Below are 16,244 nucleotides of genomic sequence, written 5' to 3' on the forward strand. Positions count from 1 at the left end.
AACAATTGTACGCTAAGTTCTCCAAGTGTGAATTTTGGTTATGGAAAGTACAGTTTCTGGGTCATGTAATTTGTGAACAGAGTATTAAAGTAGATTAGTCTAAGACAGAGGCTGTAATGAATTGGAACTCGCCAAAAACGCCAACAGAAATCAAGAGGTTTTTGGGTTTAGCAGGTTATTATCGACGGTTTATCAAAGATTTTTCTAAAATAGCAGGTCCACTAAATAAGTTAACCAGAAAAGATGTAACTTTTTGATGGAATGATCAATAAGAAAAGGCCTTTCAAACTCTTAAGCAGTTGTTGTGTCAAGCGCCGGTTTTAGCTTTACCAGAGGGATTCGAAGATTTTGTGATTTACTGCGATGCGTCACGTGCTGGTCTGGGTTGTATTTTAATGCAGAAAAATAAAGTTATAGCGTATGCTTCACGACAATTGAAAGATCATGAATGAAACTACCCTACTCATGATTTAGAGTTAGCTGCAGTTGTGTTTGCTTTGAAACTTTGGAGACACTATTTGTATGGTACGCATTGTGAAATCTATACAGATCATAAGAGTCTTCAGTATATCTTTTCACAGAAGGAACTGAATATACGTCAACACCGATGGCAAGAATTAATTAAAGACTATGATTGTGAGATTAAATACCATCCGGGTAAAGCAAATGTGGTCGCAGATGCTCTGAGTCGAAAGGAAACAGTCGACAACGTTAGATTTATGAGAATTGAGATAGTTTCAGAATTGATTGATCGATTGAAAATCGTTCAGTTAGTAGCTTTGAATAACAAAAACCTAAAGACTGAACAAATGACCAAAAAAAATTTGACCTATGCAACGATTCTAGAGGATTAAAGACCTATAAAGACCGAATTTGGGTACCTGTGCTTGAAGATTTGAGGGATTTAATCCTTATCGAAGCGCATAAATCTAGACTGACAGTCCATCCAGGTAGTACTAAAATGTATAGAGATTTGAAAACATTGTATTGGTGGCCGACAATGAAGACAGAGGTTGCAAATTTCGTTGAGAAATGTCATATTTGTGCGCAAGTTAAAGCGGAACATCTGAAGCCATATGGATCTCTACGACAGTTAGAAATTCCTCAGTGGAAATGGGATCATATAATGATGGATTTTGTAACCAAGTTACCCTGAACCCAGAAGGGACACGACATGATCTGGTTTACAGTGGATCATTTAACCAAGAGTGCTCACTTCTTAGCTACTCGTGAAACAGCTTCATTGAGTGATTCGGTAGAGTTGTACTTAAAGGAAATAGTTAGTCGACATGGTGTACTATTGTCAATAATTTCTGATAGAGATACGAGGGTTGTATCAAACTTCTGGAACAGCTTACAACATAATTTGGGCACACATGTGAATTTAAGTACAGTTTATCACCCGCAGACAGACGGTCAAAGCAAATGGACAATTCAGACACTAGAAGATATGTTGAGAGCGTGTGTCTTAGAATACGGTGGTTCTTGGGATTCGCATCTTCCATTAATAGAGTTTGCTTACAAAAATTCGTATCATTCGAGTATCCGAATGCAGCTATATGAAATGTTGAATGGTCGCAAGTACAGAACTCCTACGTGTTGGTTAGAAGCAGGTGAGAAACAATTTACAGGTCCCGAAATTGTTCAGATAACCGCAAAAAAGGTCAAAATTGCACGTGAGAAGTTAAAAGCAGCCAGAGACCGACAAAGATGTATGCTGATCCGCGTAGACGTCCAGTAAATTTTAATGTAGGTGATCGTGTATACCTGAAGGTATCATCGTTGAAAGGGGTGACCAGATTTGGTAAACGTGGTAAACTAGCACCGAGGTTTATTGGGCCATTTCCAATCAAAGAAATTCTAAATGATTAAACTGTTGTTTTAGATCTTCTGTAACACCCTAGGCAAATCCCACATCGCCCACGGACATGAGTGATCATGGGATTATAAGGTAATACTCACGCTTAAATGACACAACGCGTTTTGGGACCACAGGCAGAGCAGATGTGTGAGTACGCTTCAGTTAAGCGTGCTCGGGCTAGAGCACTACCAGGATGGGTGACCTCCTGGGAAAGTTCTTCTCGTGTGTGGTCGCCAAGAAAAAGTCGTGTGCCTACGGGCAAAACGGACAATATTGTGGTCATGTTAAGCTGGGGTGTTACAGAAATGGTATCAGAGCCACTCATGTGCCGTTGGGGGTGATGGGGCAAACCTCATCGAGGACGATGAGTCCCTGAAGGGGGGGGGGTGAATGTAACACCCTAGGAAAATCCCTCATCGCCCACGGACATGAGTGATCATGGGATTATAAGGTAATACTCATGCTTAAATGACACACCGCGTTTTGGGACCACAGACAGAGCAGATGTGTGAGTACGCTGCAGTTAAGTGTGCTCGAGCGAGAGCACTACTAGGATGGGTGACCTCCTGGGAAAGTTCTTCTCGTGTGTGGTCGACAAGAAAAAGCCGTGCGCCTGCGGACAAAGTGGATAATATTGTAGTCATGTTAAGCCGGGGTGTTACATCTTCCATCAGAGTTAGCAGGAATTCACAACACATTCAATGTCTGTTATTTAAGGAAGTGTAAAGTAGACGATGAAAGTCAGATTCTTCCATTGAAAGATTTGAAAGTTGACTTGATTAATAAATTAGTAGAAGAGCCGATTAGAATAGTGGACACGAAAGTCACCAAGTTAAGAAAGAAGCAGATTCCAATGGTATTAGTGGAATGGCTGCACAGCTTAGGTTCTAACCTAACGTGGGAAATCGAGGAGTTAATGCGAGCGCGCTATCCCCGTTTATTTGACCTTGAGCAGATTCCGAGGACGGAATCTTCTCAAGGGGGTAGATTTGTAACATCCTCAACTGGGCCTAGCTGTAAGATTACTAGTTTGCCCTTAAGTTGTGTTGCGTTATTCTATGCTTTTATTTTATTTAATGTTAATTATTATTTAATGATGTGGTTAGGACCAGTTTGTGACAAGGGTCACAGAACAGGTTTGTTTATTTAGTTTGAACTTCGTTTGGGTTGCCAAATGATGTACGAAATATATCAGATAACTGATAAATGCCCGTGTATTGTGCAGTGTGGGAATTTAACCTCACTTAAGTGACTAGTGTTGTGTTTTATTCCATTTTCTCCATCCTTCCAGATTATTCACACACACACACACACATACAACCGTACCTTCACTCCTTCATCTAATCAAACCCTAATCCTTAATCCTTGATCTAGAGCTCAAATCGATTGTATCTTTGTGTTTTCTGTGATTCACTGATTCTTTTAAGGTAAGAATTATAACATTTCGTGATCTAATCTTTGAGAAATTTAAGATTTTGTGTTAGTTTTCATAAAAGAGTAAATTGCGTCAAAATGGATCGATTTAGTGTTATTAGTGTCAAAACTTTGTGGGTTTGTGTTTCTAAATGATCAGTGTATTAGATTTGGTAAGTTTTAAGGTTAAAAACAAGCTCTAGATCGAGAATTAGTGAGTTTGGCGTGAAACCCGTCACTTTAGTAGCTGATGCTGTAGATGAACTACCCTCGGTCGATGGTCGTTGACCATCGACCGATGGTGTCTGGCAATCGGCCGATGGACTAGACCGTCGATCGAGGGTGTGAGTCCTTCGACCAACGGCTGTAATTTTACCGATCGACCGATAGTGTAGTCCATCGACCGATGGTGTAGTGACGATCAGCCGACCGTCTCTGACGATCGACCGATGGTCTTTGCAGTTGGAATTTTGACTAAGGGCCTGTTTACTTTTATTTCAAGTCCTGAATGGATATAGATGGCAAAATAGATAATGAAGAGCTATATGCAGAACAAAATTTGTTGTTTACTTTTTATACTTAACAAGTGACTGAGTGATAGTAATTGACTATTTTAACCTTAGAAATATATCACCTTTGTTTTTACATATCTGTAACGAGGGTGTTTTAAGACAAATCAAGAAACAAATATGGTGGATCATGAACAAAAATGAGAGATACACAACCATATAATACATACATAATACATAATTTATATAATACATGCATATCTACAATTCAAAACTAACATAATCTTAAATCAAAGAATATACAATCTATAACAACCGATATGATGATATTTGGCCATAATTAAACCCTACCTCGAAGAACTAACATCAAAGCCCCAAATCTTCTGTCCACTATCACCTTCAAAAGAAAACATGAACTCCCACTATTCCCATCAATAAATTGATTACCACTGTCAAAAGCTCTATTAATCTCATTCTTACATTTAATATAACTATCAAGTGAACATGAAAATCAAATGTCGATGAATATTAAATGCCATGGGAGACCTTACATATATGGCTTTGAATCTGGATTTATTTAAAGCAGAATCAAGTGAAGAAGTATGGGAGAATTGATCATTAATTTACTTGTTGCAACTTTAATTTCTGGTGTAGTTGAAGAAAGAGAGGGCAACAGTGGAAATAAATGGCCATATAGGGACAACACCCATTTCTTACATTACCAAATAATCCTTGTAGAGAGTTAAGCTAAAAAATTAAGCACTAAGTAAACAGCTATGAGTGCTTACCGAATAATCATTTTAGAACATTAAGCCCTATTAATGCCTAAGTAAATAGGCCCTAAGTGTTCATGCTTACCTGTTATGCCCCCCCCCCCCTTTGTATATTGATAATTATGATATTATAACTAACTTGTGTATATGTCTTTCTCAGGAGAAAAGGAGAAAAGGAGAAAGAGAAGGTTCACTGATTAGATAGCTGAACACCTTCTCGTTTACTGGTAATTGGTGAATGGGACTAGCTGGAGTATATAGTATAGAGTAGCATGTTATATTATGACTGCCATGCTTGTTAGATATACTTATTGTTATGGTTAGTTAGTATGTTGTGATGAATGCAAGTTAGTTGATGCTTGTCTGCTGGAGCCCAGTGCGTCCCTATTATGTGGTAGCCTCGGTAGGAGAGATCAACCTGTGAGTTGGGTTCCTCATGTGGTAGCCTAGACAATCGTGGTGTATATATGTGTGAATGACGCGTCTGTCGCGTGTGGATTATATATATACAACATGGTGGTGGAGGAACTTCTGGTAAGCCCCAGCCCGATCAACTGGTGGTTAATGGTTTGGCCGAGCTGCCATAGTCTCTGTAGATGGCACTTGGGTGATGTTTATGTGTTAGACTATGTGACATGATTAGTATGACGGTTCATGTATACTATTTCCCGTAGTTAGTTGTACTCACTCTGCTTTGTCCTAATTCCCCTCCATCTCCTCCCTGCAGGTTATTAGCTTTGTAGACTTTGTTTTTTGGGAGAAAACGGGCATGATGATGTTATGTTTTACAGGATTTAACTCTGATGTGGTCTTACTTTGTTAAAATGTGATCTTTTGTAAACATAATGTGATTACTTCTTTCCGGTTAAATATGTATCCTATTGAAACGTCACGTGACACGGGTTATACTGTATTAATAATAGTTAAAGTGTATTTTGTAATTAATTATTTAATGCTTCCGCCACATATTTAAAAAAACAATTAGCAGTGTCACAGTATATCATAAGTTGCTATTATACTCATCTGTTGTGTGATTTGACCAGAACTGATTCTTCGAGATAAGGATGAAGATGATGAAGCTACTGTATAAGGCAACAAAGGTGATGAGAATGATGATGATGATGATGATGATGATGATGATGATGATGCTGATGATGATGATAATGCTGATGATGATTTTACTGAGACACCCCCTTTCTCTACTCCACTGTTGTCAAAAGGTCCTGGCACTACACAATCTTCTTCTTCTTCTTATCTTCCGCCATCCATCGTGTCGCTAGCCGGGTTGAAGACATTTCTTAAGGACCCTGTCAACAAATCTGATAGTTATGTTGAATTTTGAAGGTAAACCACATGTTTGAAGATTTGAAGCCAGTTATTATTACTTAATAGATAATAACATTCTTGTTGTAATTATATGTTTCTTGTGCAGACAAACACCAGTGCTGATCTTTCCTCATCACTATCTACAATGACCCTGAAACAAAGCTGCCAATCTACTGATGCATCTCTGCTGCTACATACACAACACGTGCTTCATAGCCTCAAAATGTTGTACACGTGCTTCAGTAACATCATAAGGCACAAGCGGTTGTTGTTGATAATGTTGTACACAATGCATCTAAACTGAAGAAGCTGGAGGTGGATGTGCACAAAAAGTGGAGGACTACATCTGATCTTGTGCAGAAGAGAGATAAGGCAATAAAGTTGGTAGAGGCTAAGTGTGTTGAGGTGAGGTTTGAGAAAGAAAAGTTGGTGGAATAGAATGAGAAGTTGTTGAAGGAAATGGAGGAGTTGAAGAATGTTGTTGAGGAAAAGGGGTATGTGGCTGAAGAGAATGCCACCCTTGCTGCTGCTGCTCATAAGGATTTAGCAGATTTGAGAACTGGTATTCCTGGTTTGGTGTATAGGATACTAGACTCAGATTTTTTTGATCAAACATTTCATCATTATGTTGAGGCTGCAATAGCCCAAGAAGTCTCTATAGCTGTTGAGAATGTGATAAATTTGATACCTAACAAACCGGATCCCGTGCCTACTGAAATTTCCAAGTATATCAAACTCAATGCTGCAGCCGAGCTGGAGACTGCTAGGATGGCAGTTGCTGCACTGAAAATTACATCTTTGGATGAGGTTTGTAACAAAGGTGATGCTGTTGTGAAAGAAATATTGATAATGTAAAACAATTTGGAACATTTGTAATAATTATTGTAACACCGTACTTTTTTTAAATCACAGCAGAAACATAAACATATATTATATTTACAAACATATTTAAGTAATAACCCGAAGCACAGTTATTATAGTAACCAGGTGTTACGTTATTACAAAACCATAACTTAATAGTATCAAAATGTAGACATCGGAGTAAGCTTGTCAAACACTTCCCAAAATCAACCACTCCCAAAACTATAGCATGCAAAGCTTAACCTGCAAGGGAGAACTATGGGGTTAGCATAAAGCTAAGTGAATGGAATTATCCTAACAGTCATAGGTATCTAGCATCAAGCTAAGCACAATTGCATAACATCAAATAAACAAGCAACACAGTAATAGAGGAACGGCGACTTGTACGGGCCATTAACTACTAGCTGCTCGGGCTAGAGTTTACCGTTAGTTCCTGTTACTGTATCCTTCATATAGTAATCCGAACGTAGGGGATACGTCATTACATACTATACTACACTAATAGTAACACTTGAACCCAACCTCACAATTCAAGGTTGACTTCCACCCAGCTTCACAATTCAAAGCCGGTTGTCGAGCTTCACAATTCAAAGCTGACAATACTAATGTGTACACCATCACCATAAATCACATAGTATATCATATATTATCAAATCAGGTTAAACATAGCAGGACAACAGTAGCATAACCCGCTACTACATACATATAACAGTATCAGATAGTTCCACTCACCTAATAAACAGCAAGAACTCAGAAGTCTTATATTACTAAGCCTTCTCCGTTCCTTTATTACCTGAGAATAGCATATATCAAGTTAGCACATATATAATCAATAATATCATCAATTCATATTCTAAACAACATCATATATCCTAATATATCCATATTTGACAAGTTTACATGGTTCCCCATCCAATTGCAACTATCCCACGCGTGTAAAATGAGGCATACACGCTATCCCAACATTTTGACCCAAATTAAAGTTTGATTCAGTGTTTCAAATCCATTAGAAAGTAGACCTCATTACATTTCCAAAGGTAGTTTATTCATCAAAAACGGAGTTACGGTTTTAAAGGTACGGTCAAAACAAGTTTTCCAAAAAGATGACAGACTGCAACCGCGCGGGAGAACCTGCAACCGCCCGGTTGGACCTTCAACCGCTCGGTTGCACCCAAAATGACCCGGATACACCCTGTAACCATACGGGAGCATCCTGTAACTGTACGGGAGCTGTTCATCAGGACCAGGTCGCTGTTTTCATCATTTTTAGCCTCAAATCTGGTTTTTGCACTGTTTTGACACTACAAATCACTTAGATAACATACATAACTCGTATACAAACGTTTACTAATATCAATTTGACATAAACAACACTTCAAATACAAGATTTGATTCAAAAACCCACTTTGACACAAAACTCATAAAAACTAAAAATTCAATTGATTTAACACTTGAAATCACTTGTTAAATACCTTATGATGTTACTGAAATCACAAGACATGAATTCCAGTTAAAAAACGAGATCAAGAACACTAGATTTGGGATTAGGTATTTAGGGTTTGAGAGTGTTTGGTACGTATGTGTGTGTTATACAAGTTTCCAAAAAAGGAAATAAAGAAGAAGCAGGAATTTTAAAGCAAAAGGGGTTTCTTCATTTGTAGAAAACCTCTTCCGTGTTACACACGAGTATTTACCAGTTATCTAAAATACGAAACACTTTATTAAGTGGTCCAAACGAGGTCCAAATTAAGTAAACAAACATGTTCTGTGACCCTTGTCACAAACTGGTCTCAACTATATAATTATATAATTATAAACATATAATTATTAAAATAACATATAATAACAAGCAAGGATAATTTAGGACAATTACCACTAGGCCCAATGTGAGGTTGATACAATTATTGTATAATGCTCATTTTGATTTGACAAGATGTGTATGTTTGTTGTTTTAACACCTTGCTATGTTACTTTATAAATATTATGTTCATATATGTTACTGTCTGATGAAAACATATGTATGCTCAATGGTAGCAATGGTATGTTCTCATACCATATGTCGTAGCACATATGATTGCCCAAATTATGTATTCAATATGTTTGCTTTTTGCTAACTTGTCAACAAAACACATTTGCCTTTACTACTTGTCGCATGACGAATGCATTTAAAGGTCATCCGTTCTCCGTGTTGCACTAGAGATTTTGCTTGATGTAATATATTGCTATCGTTGTTGAAGTCAAATCTTGTTTAAAGAAATGATGAATCTTGCCAACATAATGCACTCTTGTTTGTAAAGATATAAATGAGTCAAAAAATAATGAACTTATATGATTTGTAAAATATGTATTTAAGTAATTATTAGTATTCCGTACAGCGTGCTGCGCTTAGGCGTTGTGCGGCTTTTTAATAATACACTTGTATTGTATTTTTATGTGAAATGTTTATGTTTCTGTATAAATGGATTTATGCATTTGAGATAAACCATTGTATATGTCATGACATTTAAGAGATATTGTATTTTTGCCTCGGTGTTCTCTAGTGAAGTTAACACTTACACTAGCCGATCCCTTGTGTCTGAAATGTTGACACAAAAGCTTCCACCATCAGGAGCATAAAAATGTTTTACCTTTTGTGGGTAGGTATGAATGCTCTGTTTTACATTTGTAACGTGTACCGCTTTGCATAAGCAAAAAGATGAAATTTCATTGATATTAAATTGCTGCACTTACAAAGTTTTGTAAACATTTTCGTATGGATATGGTGATCAAATCTATCCAGAATACTACAAAATTTGCATCGTACTTATTTGAAATGACAATAAAGAAACATGCTCAACAATTGTGATGCACTATATATGTAATCATTTTGCCATCCGTGCAGCGTATTTCGTTATGCTTTTAATGCTCCATCATTTTAGATGCTTTAAAGTATCCGTTCACGTCATTCTTGTTAAACAGTTGCCTTGAAGGTACACCTCTGACCGTATCTCCTTGTGTTTCGTAAACAACAGACTGTTCCCTTGCTAGTCCCACATACTCTGAATGTACCACAGCTATACCATTAGGGGTGGGGAATCGTAATTCCGCATGTGGTGTTGAAGAGATTGCACCAAACTTTCGCAGAGTCCGTCTTCCAAACAAAGCATTGAACCTTGACTTGCCTTCCAGCACTGTAAAATCTACGATTTCTATGCAAATTGAAGGATATGTTCCCATCATGACATCCAATTTGATCTTCCTAACTGCCCTCACTGATACTCCATTTATGCCAGCAATTTTCAAATCCGTGTTGCGGAGCCTGTCTTTAACACTGAATGGAAAATCCCTAAAACAGTCCAAGTACAAGATATATGCTTCGCTACCAGTATCTGTATAAATTTTGTTTATGAACTTGTTTGAAATCACAGCAAAGATGACCATGGAATCCTCTGACAATCACCAGTTAGGAATTGTGTGAAAAATCAAAGGAGCATACATCCATGCTTCCGTTCAGCGCTCTCCGCGTTCCTAATGCTCTTCTCCTTCATTTCAAATGACCTTGATGTGCCGCTTTGGAGTTAGATCCCTCTCATCCTTTCTTTCCTCTCGCCGGTTATAATCTCTCCGCCCACCATGACACAACTTTTCCTGCCAAGCAAAACATTTATTTGAATCATTCCTCCTGTATTGCTTTCCAGGTAACAAGTGGTTTAGTTCACCAGCCTTAATCTTAGCAATGATCTCTCTCATCAATGACTTGCAATTGTCAATATTATGCCCATATGCTTCGTGAAAATCACACCACATGTCACTCTTTGGCCCCTCTCTTTCTTCCATTGGTGCTGAAGGATTAAAAGTCTCTTTGATAGGTTCAGTGAATAAAATTTCCTTTGGAGATTTTCTTAAAGTCATGATGAGTGGATGTCTTTCTAATGGCCTGTAATGATACCCATAAAGATCCATCTCAAAAACGACACTAATAAATAGTAAGCGGCTAGGATTTTATCCGACACGGTCCGCTCCGGAAGAAGGATTCCTTCCCAAAACAGTCATCCGGCGTCATCTCAGCAACCTTACCACGCCGGGCAAACGGCTAGTCGGAAATGTTACATAAAAACCTAGCCCGAACGACACACACGTAGCCGGCATCATGCAGCCGATCATGATGATTGTAACCACGAAGAAGCACTTGGAATAAACAGAAAGCAAAATCTCCCCGGCTAGACTGAAAGTACCGTGATGCCTTAGCCGGGACCAACATACCACCGGCTCCATCAACCATTCCCGGTTTGATATTCCGACTCGACATAGGGACACCCTCCCGGGTCAAACATGCCACCCCGGATGAAGTACACTGCCCCGGAGCAGGCACTTCATCCCGGAGCGAACATGTAAGCAAGTTGCATGCCACGTCAGCCCGCGAATCTAGGAAAGTTCGTTAGGATCTGTTCGATTATTCCCATGAAAAGACAGGTGCCACGTCACCCCTCGAGATTGGAAAAGTTCGTTACAACTATGAAAGGGACATGTGCCACGTCATCATTCTCTCTTAAACATCTATAAATATGTAAACAAGATCTTTCATTTCAATAACATTGGATGCATTAATATTACTCGGCTCAAATCAACTGCGATAGCATTACTCTAGTCGTTAGCTTAATTCTGATTAGCACTCTGATCGTCATCGGAGCCAATTCACACTCTGACTTATTTGATTCCAATCGAATAAGGTTAATTCAATCGATTGTTTTACGCCCTTAGAATCCATATTCCAAATCGGGGTTTGCATAATTATTGGAGTTAAAACATTCGACTTACTCTTTTTCCCAAATGAAGCACTCAAACCAAAATCTATCCCACACCAGACGATTTTGGTTTGATCAAATGGCGCCACCTAAAGGTACGAACAACACAATGAAACCAAATAGCGAAATGGCAAATAAGAAGGGTGCGAGCGATGACGTTGAACCACCTTTGAACAAAGGAAGCTCACCAACGATGGAGCCACCTCAACCTCCAAAGCAATCAATCGCTCACATCCACTCCGGTGAAGCGTCAGGAGACGAGATGAATGTCTTCGACGACGATGAAGACATACACGAGGGGTCACCACCCGGTGGAGATAGGTTGAAACTCGGCACCCTTGGTCTCAAAACCGGCGGTTCGAGCGGCATCGGATCGTCTCAAAACGACGCCGACATGATCACCAAAATGATCTCAGCAGACGTCGAGAAACAAGTAATCGAAAAGCTAAAAGTCGTGTTGAACGATAACGGTCTAGCAGAGAAGCAGCAATCGCAAACTCTAGACGTTCTGAAAACCAGCCCACTGTTAAATATCGGTGCGGGAAGTAAAGGTTTCACCAAGGCTGCCTCAAATGCATGGCTGACTGAGCTTCTCGTGCAGGCTGCCCCGTCGGCGTACAAACACTCTTTGTCACAACCCGCCATCCAGGGAACTGCACTTAAGAATATGTTCGCCTCAATCATTGGTAACAAAGCAAAGTGACCGGTTGAGATGTCAGAAACTAACCAAAAGCTTTGCGAATGGATCGCCGGCTGTACACTCCCTGTAAACATCGTCAAACCGGTCACTTTGGGGGTGTATAATGGCACCACTGACCCAGATGATTTCCTACAAATCTTTGAGGGCGCCACGAAAACCCAACATTGGAGTGACGAGGTAGCGTGCCACCTCTTTCCGACTTTCCTACAGTCGGCTGCCAGGGAGTGGTTTGCAAAGTTACCACCTAATGGAATCAATTGCTTCGCAAACTTGCGAGAAAAGTTCCTCATGCAATATCAGAACCTCCGCCAACACACGTATACACACATGTATGCTCACGAAATCCCAATGTACTGGGGAGAGAAAATCGAAAGCTTCATCACAAGGTATATGCTGGAGTATCAAAAAATACCAGGACTCCCGGAAACACAACAGATTTCCGAATTCATAACATGCCTAGAAAAAAAATGCACACCTGTCGCACGTCTCTGAACTCCGGTGGAACATCTCGAGTACATTTGCAGACGCAGTGATGGTAGCAAGGCAGCACCAACACTCTGGAAGGGAAAGACAAGCCGGGTATCACCGGGATGAAAAGAAAAGAGAAGAGGAAAGAAGAAGCGAGAGCAGTCAGCAGGCACCGTCACGACAGCAGCAGGCGCAGCGAAAGCCATCACAAATGCCACAATAGTCACAGCAAAATCCATGACATCCATAGGCATGATAAGAGCAGCCGAAGACCATCTGATAAGGGGTCCCTAATCGACAGCCTATCCAAAACTCCAAGGGAAATACTGTTAACAGAACCCGTAAAGGCAAAGTTTACCCCTCCGGCACCACTTATTAAAACGTGACTGTCAAAAGTCAGAGAAGTATTGTGAGTTCCACGAAGACAACGGCCACGACACTGATGAATGCAAAGCACTAATATGCGAAATCTTTGCCAAAATCAAGGCATGTGAACTCAATCACTTGTTGTCAGGATGGAAGTTCAAAAAGGCAGATCCCAACAAAACATTCAGTTGGCAGAAGGAAGACAGCAAAAAGCGTGAGAAGGAAAAAGATAAAGTTGTAATTAACATAATCAGTATTAAAAAAGATGAGCTCGACCCCTGGAGAGATGCTGCAATCACATTCCCAAGGAGACCGGCACGATACGCTCGGGAAGAACCTGTGGTGATTGACGGTTTGATAGACGGCTTTCATGCCCAATAAATGTACACTAACACCGGGAGTGAGGTTGATGTCTTGTATGCCCATTGCCTTTCCCAACTCCTAAAATGTGTCGGTAGAAAAATGAGACACTCCAATGCCATCATCTCTGGATTTATGGGCTCTACTGAAGAACCCATAGGAAAACTCAAGGCAACGGTGACGGTAGGCACACAGCCCTACCTCCGTAGTGAGGTCATTGACTTTTATGTGGTCAAATCTGTGACCGCCACAAATGTGATCTTGGGAAGAAACTTCTTCAGAAAGTTTAACGCCATAACCTCCATCGCTCACGGCTTGCTTAAATTTCCAACCCGGAAAGGTGTGGCTACAGTCGAATCCACCCGACAGCCTTTCCCGGTAAGAGGCAATACTAAAGTTACACGAAGCACCGCAGCAAGAAAGACCCCACACATCTTGGAAGAGAAACGTGTGTCAGTACTTAAACGACTAAGTTACCTCCCTCCAACATCATACTCCAACAAAAAGAGCCCAACTAACTCTTACAAGACTGGAAACGGGAGTGCCGGCTGGCGCTATCAGCCGGAATGGGAAGAACAACTTCACAACCATGGAACAACTAAAAACCTTAATCCGGCACCTAAACGTTCAAGGCCAGAAAGTTGTGAAAGCTCCAACCAAGATGGAACACCGGTTAAGGGAAACAAAAGTGGCTAGATGCTACACTAAAATTTCGATGGATACCGTGATTGAAACTGATCACTTCAACTTACAGCTATCTTAATGTTTATGCCTTTCATTTTCAATAAAGAATCTATGTATGTTTTTCATTTTCAGGAATAAATAGAAGCATTTTACCATTTACAATAGCTAGTTCATTATGTTATTTACAAAAGATGTTCATGTGTTAATAACCAGTTAGCGGCAAACGGATTCTGGCATCCACGTAAGTCCCACCCTAGTTATTCTGTACCCCCCTTAAGAGGTGATTGTCTAGCCCTCGTCGGTACAAGTTTATACTTATAAACGACCAATGAGGAGATGGAATAAACACGCGTGACTGCATGGTGTACACGCCAAAACTAACACAAATGTATTCTAGGCATACATACGAAGATATGAACTAGTTCAACTGAAGAAAATTCGGCACAAAATACTTGAAATTAAAATTTTCATTAATTACATGTGGTTCATTACAAGTTTCTCCAAAAAATATGCAACAATGTGCAGTACAAAAAGTTAAAAACTAAAATCCAAGAGCTGCTGCATAGTTGTACCATCGTCAGCGCAGAGATCTTCAAAATTACCAAAGCAAATCTCCGCCAAGGCTCTTTCAGCAGCTTGGACCTCCTGCACAGCAGCCGGATTCACCTTCCCGGCGATATCCGGATGCAAAGGGAGAACCACACCAACATGGTGCCTCTGCATCAATCTAATGGCTTGGGTAAAACTGGTTGACCCGATGCTATCCAAATAAACCTTAAAGGGTGACTTCACGGTGGAGGAGTTGATAGCTTTCCTCAAAATAAATGGAAGACCACCCCGCAATCGCCTGCACTCTTCTAGGGCAGCCTCTTTGGCAGCAGCCTCCTTTTCCTTCTCCACAGTCACCCGGCTAAGCTCCTCCTTGGTGACCCTCAGCCGAGTTTCCAAGATTTTAACATCTTCCCGGGTCATGGGAGCCTGGGACAACTCACCACGAGCAGTAGTCAGCTGGCACTCCAGATCCGTCACCTGCTCCTCCTGGTCAAAACCATCCATGATAAGCGCAATCATCGCCATGAGTGCCCGGGCTCGAACAGCCTTGGAATCCTCCTGGGGGAGGGCAGAGACCGCTTAATGAAGGGAAGAAGAGGCCCCCTTCTCTAAAATACTTGTACAGCCGGGATAATCAATATCCAGCTAAAAGAAGGAGCGAATTGAAATGTCCCGTTCTTATTGATTAAAAACGTTCCATATTAATTGATTTCGTTGCGAGGTTTTGACCTCTATATGAGACGTTTTTCAAAGACTGCATTCATTTTTAAACAAACCATAACCTTTATTTCATCAATAAAGGTTTAAAAAGCTTTACGTAGATTATCAAATAATGATAATCTAAAATATCCTGTTTACACACGACCATTACATAATGGTTTACAATACAAATATGTTACAACAAAATAAGTTTCTTGAATGCAGTTTTTACACAATATCATACAAGCATGGACTCCAAATCTTGTCCTTATTTAAGTATGCGACAGCGGAAGCTCTTAATAATCACCTGAGAATAAACATGCTTAAAACGTCAACAAAAATGTTGGTGAGTTATAGGTTTAACCTATATATATCAAATCGTAACAATAGACCACAAGATTTCATATTTCAATACACATCCCATACATAGAGATAAAAATCATTCATATGGTGAACACCTGGTAACCGACAATAACAAGATGCATATATAAGAATATCCCCATCATTCCGGGACACCCTTCGGATATGATATAAATTTCGAAGTACTAAAGCATCCGGTACTTTGGATGGGGTTTGTTAGGCCCAATAGATCTATCTTTAGGATTCGCGTCAATTAGGGTGTCTGTTCCCTAATTCTTAGATTACCAGACTTAATAAAAAGGGGCATATTCGATTTTGATAATTCAACCATAGAATGTAATTTCACGTACTTGTGTCTATTTTGTAAATCATTTATAAAACCAGCATGTATTCTCATCCCAAAAATATTAGATTTTAAAAGTGGGACTATAACTCACTTTCACAGATTTTTACTTCGTCGGGAAGTAAGACTTGGCCACTGGTTGATTCACGAACCTATAACAATATATACATATATATCAAAGTATG

Source organism: Rutidosis leptorrhynchoides, chromosome 11, assembly GCF_046630445.1.
Source record: "Rutidosis leptorrhynchoides isolate AG116_Rl617_1_P2 chromosome 11, CSIRO_AGI_Rlap_v1, whole genome shotgun sequence".
NCBI classification, from domain to species: Eukaryota; Viridiplantae; Streptophyta; class Magnoliopsida; order Asterales; family Asteraceae; genus Rutidosis; species Rutidosis leptorrhynchoides.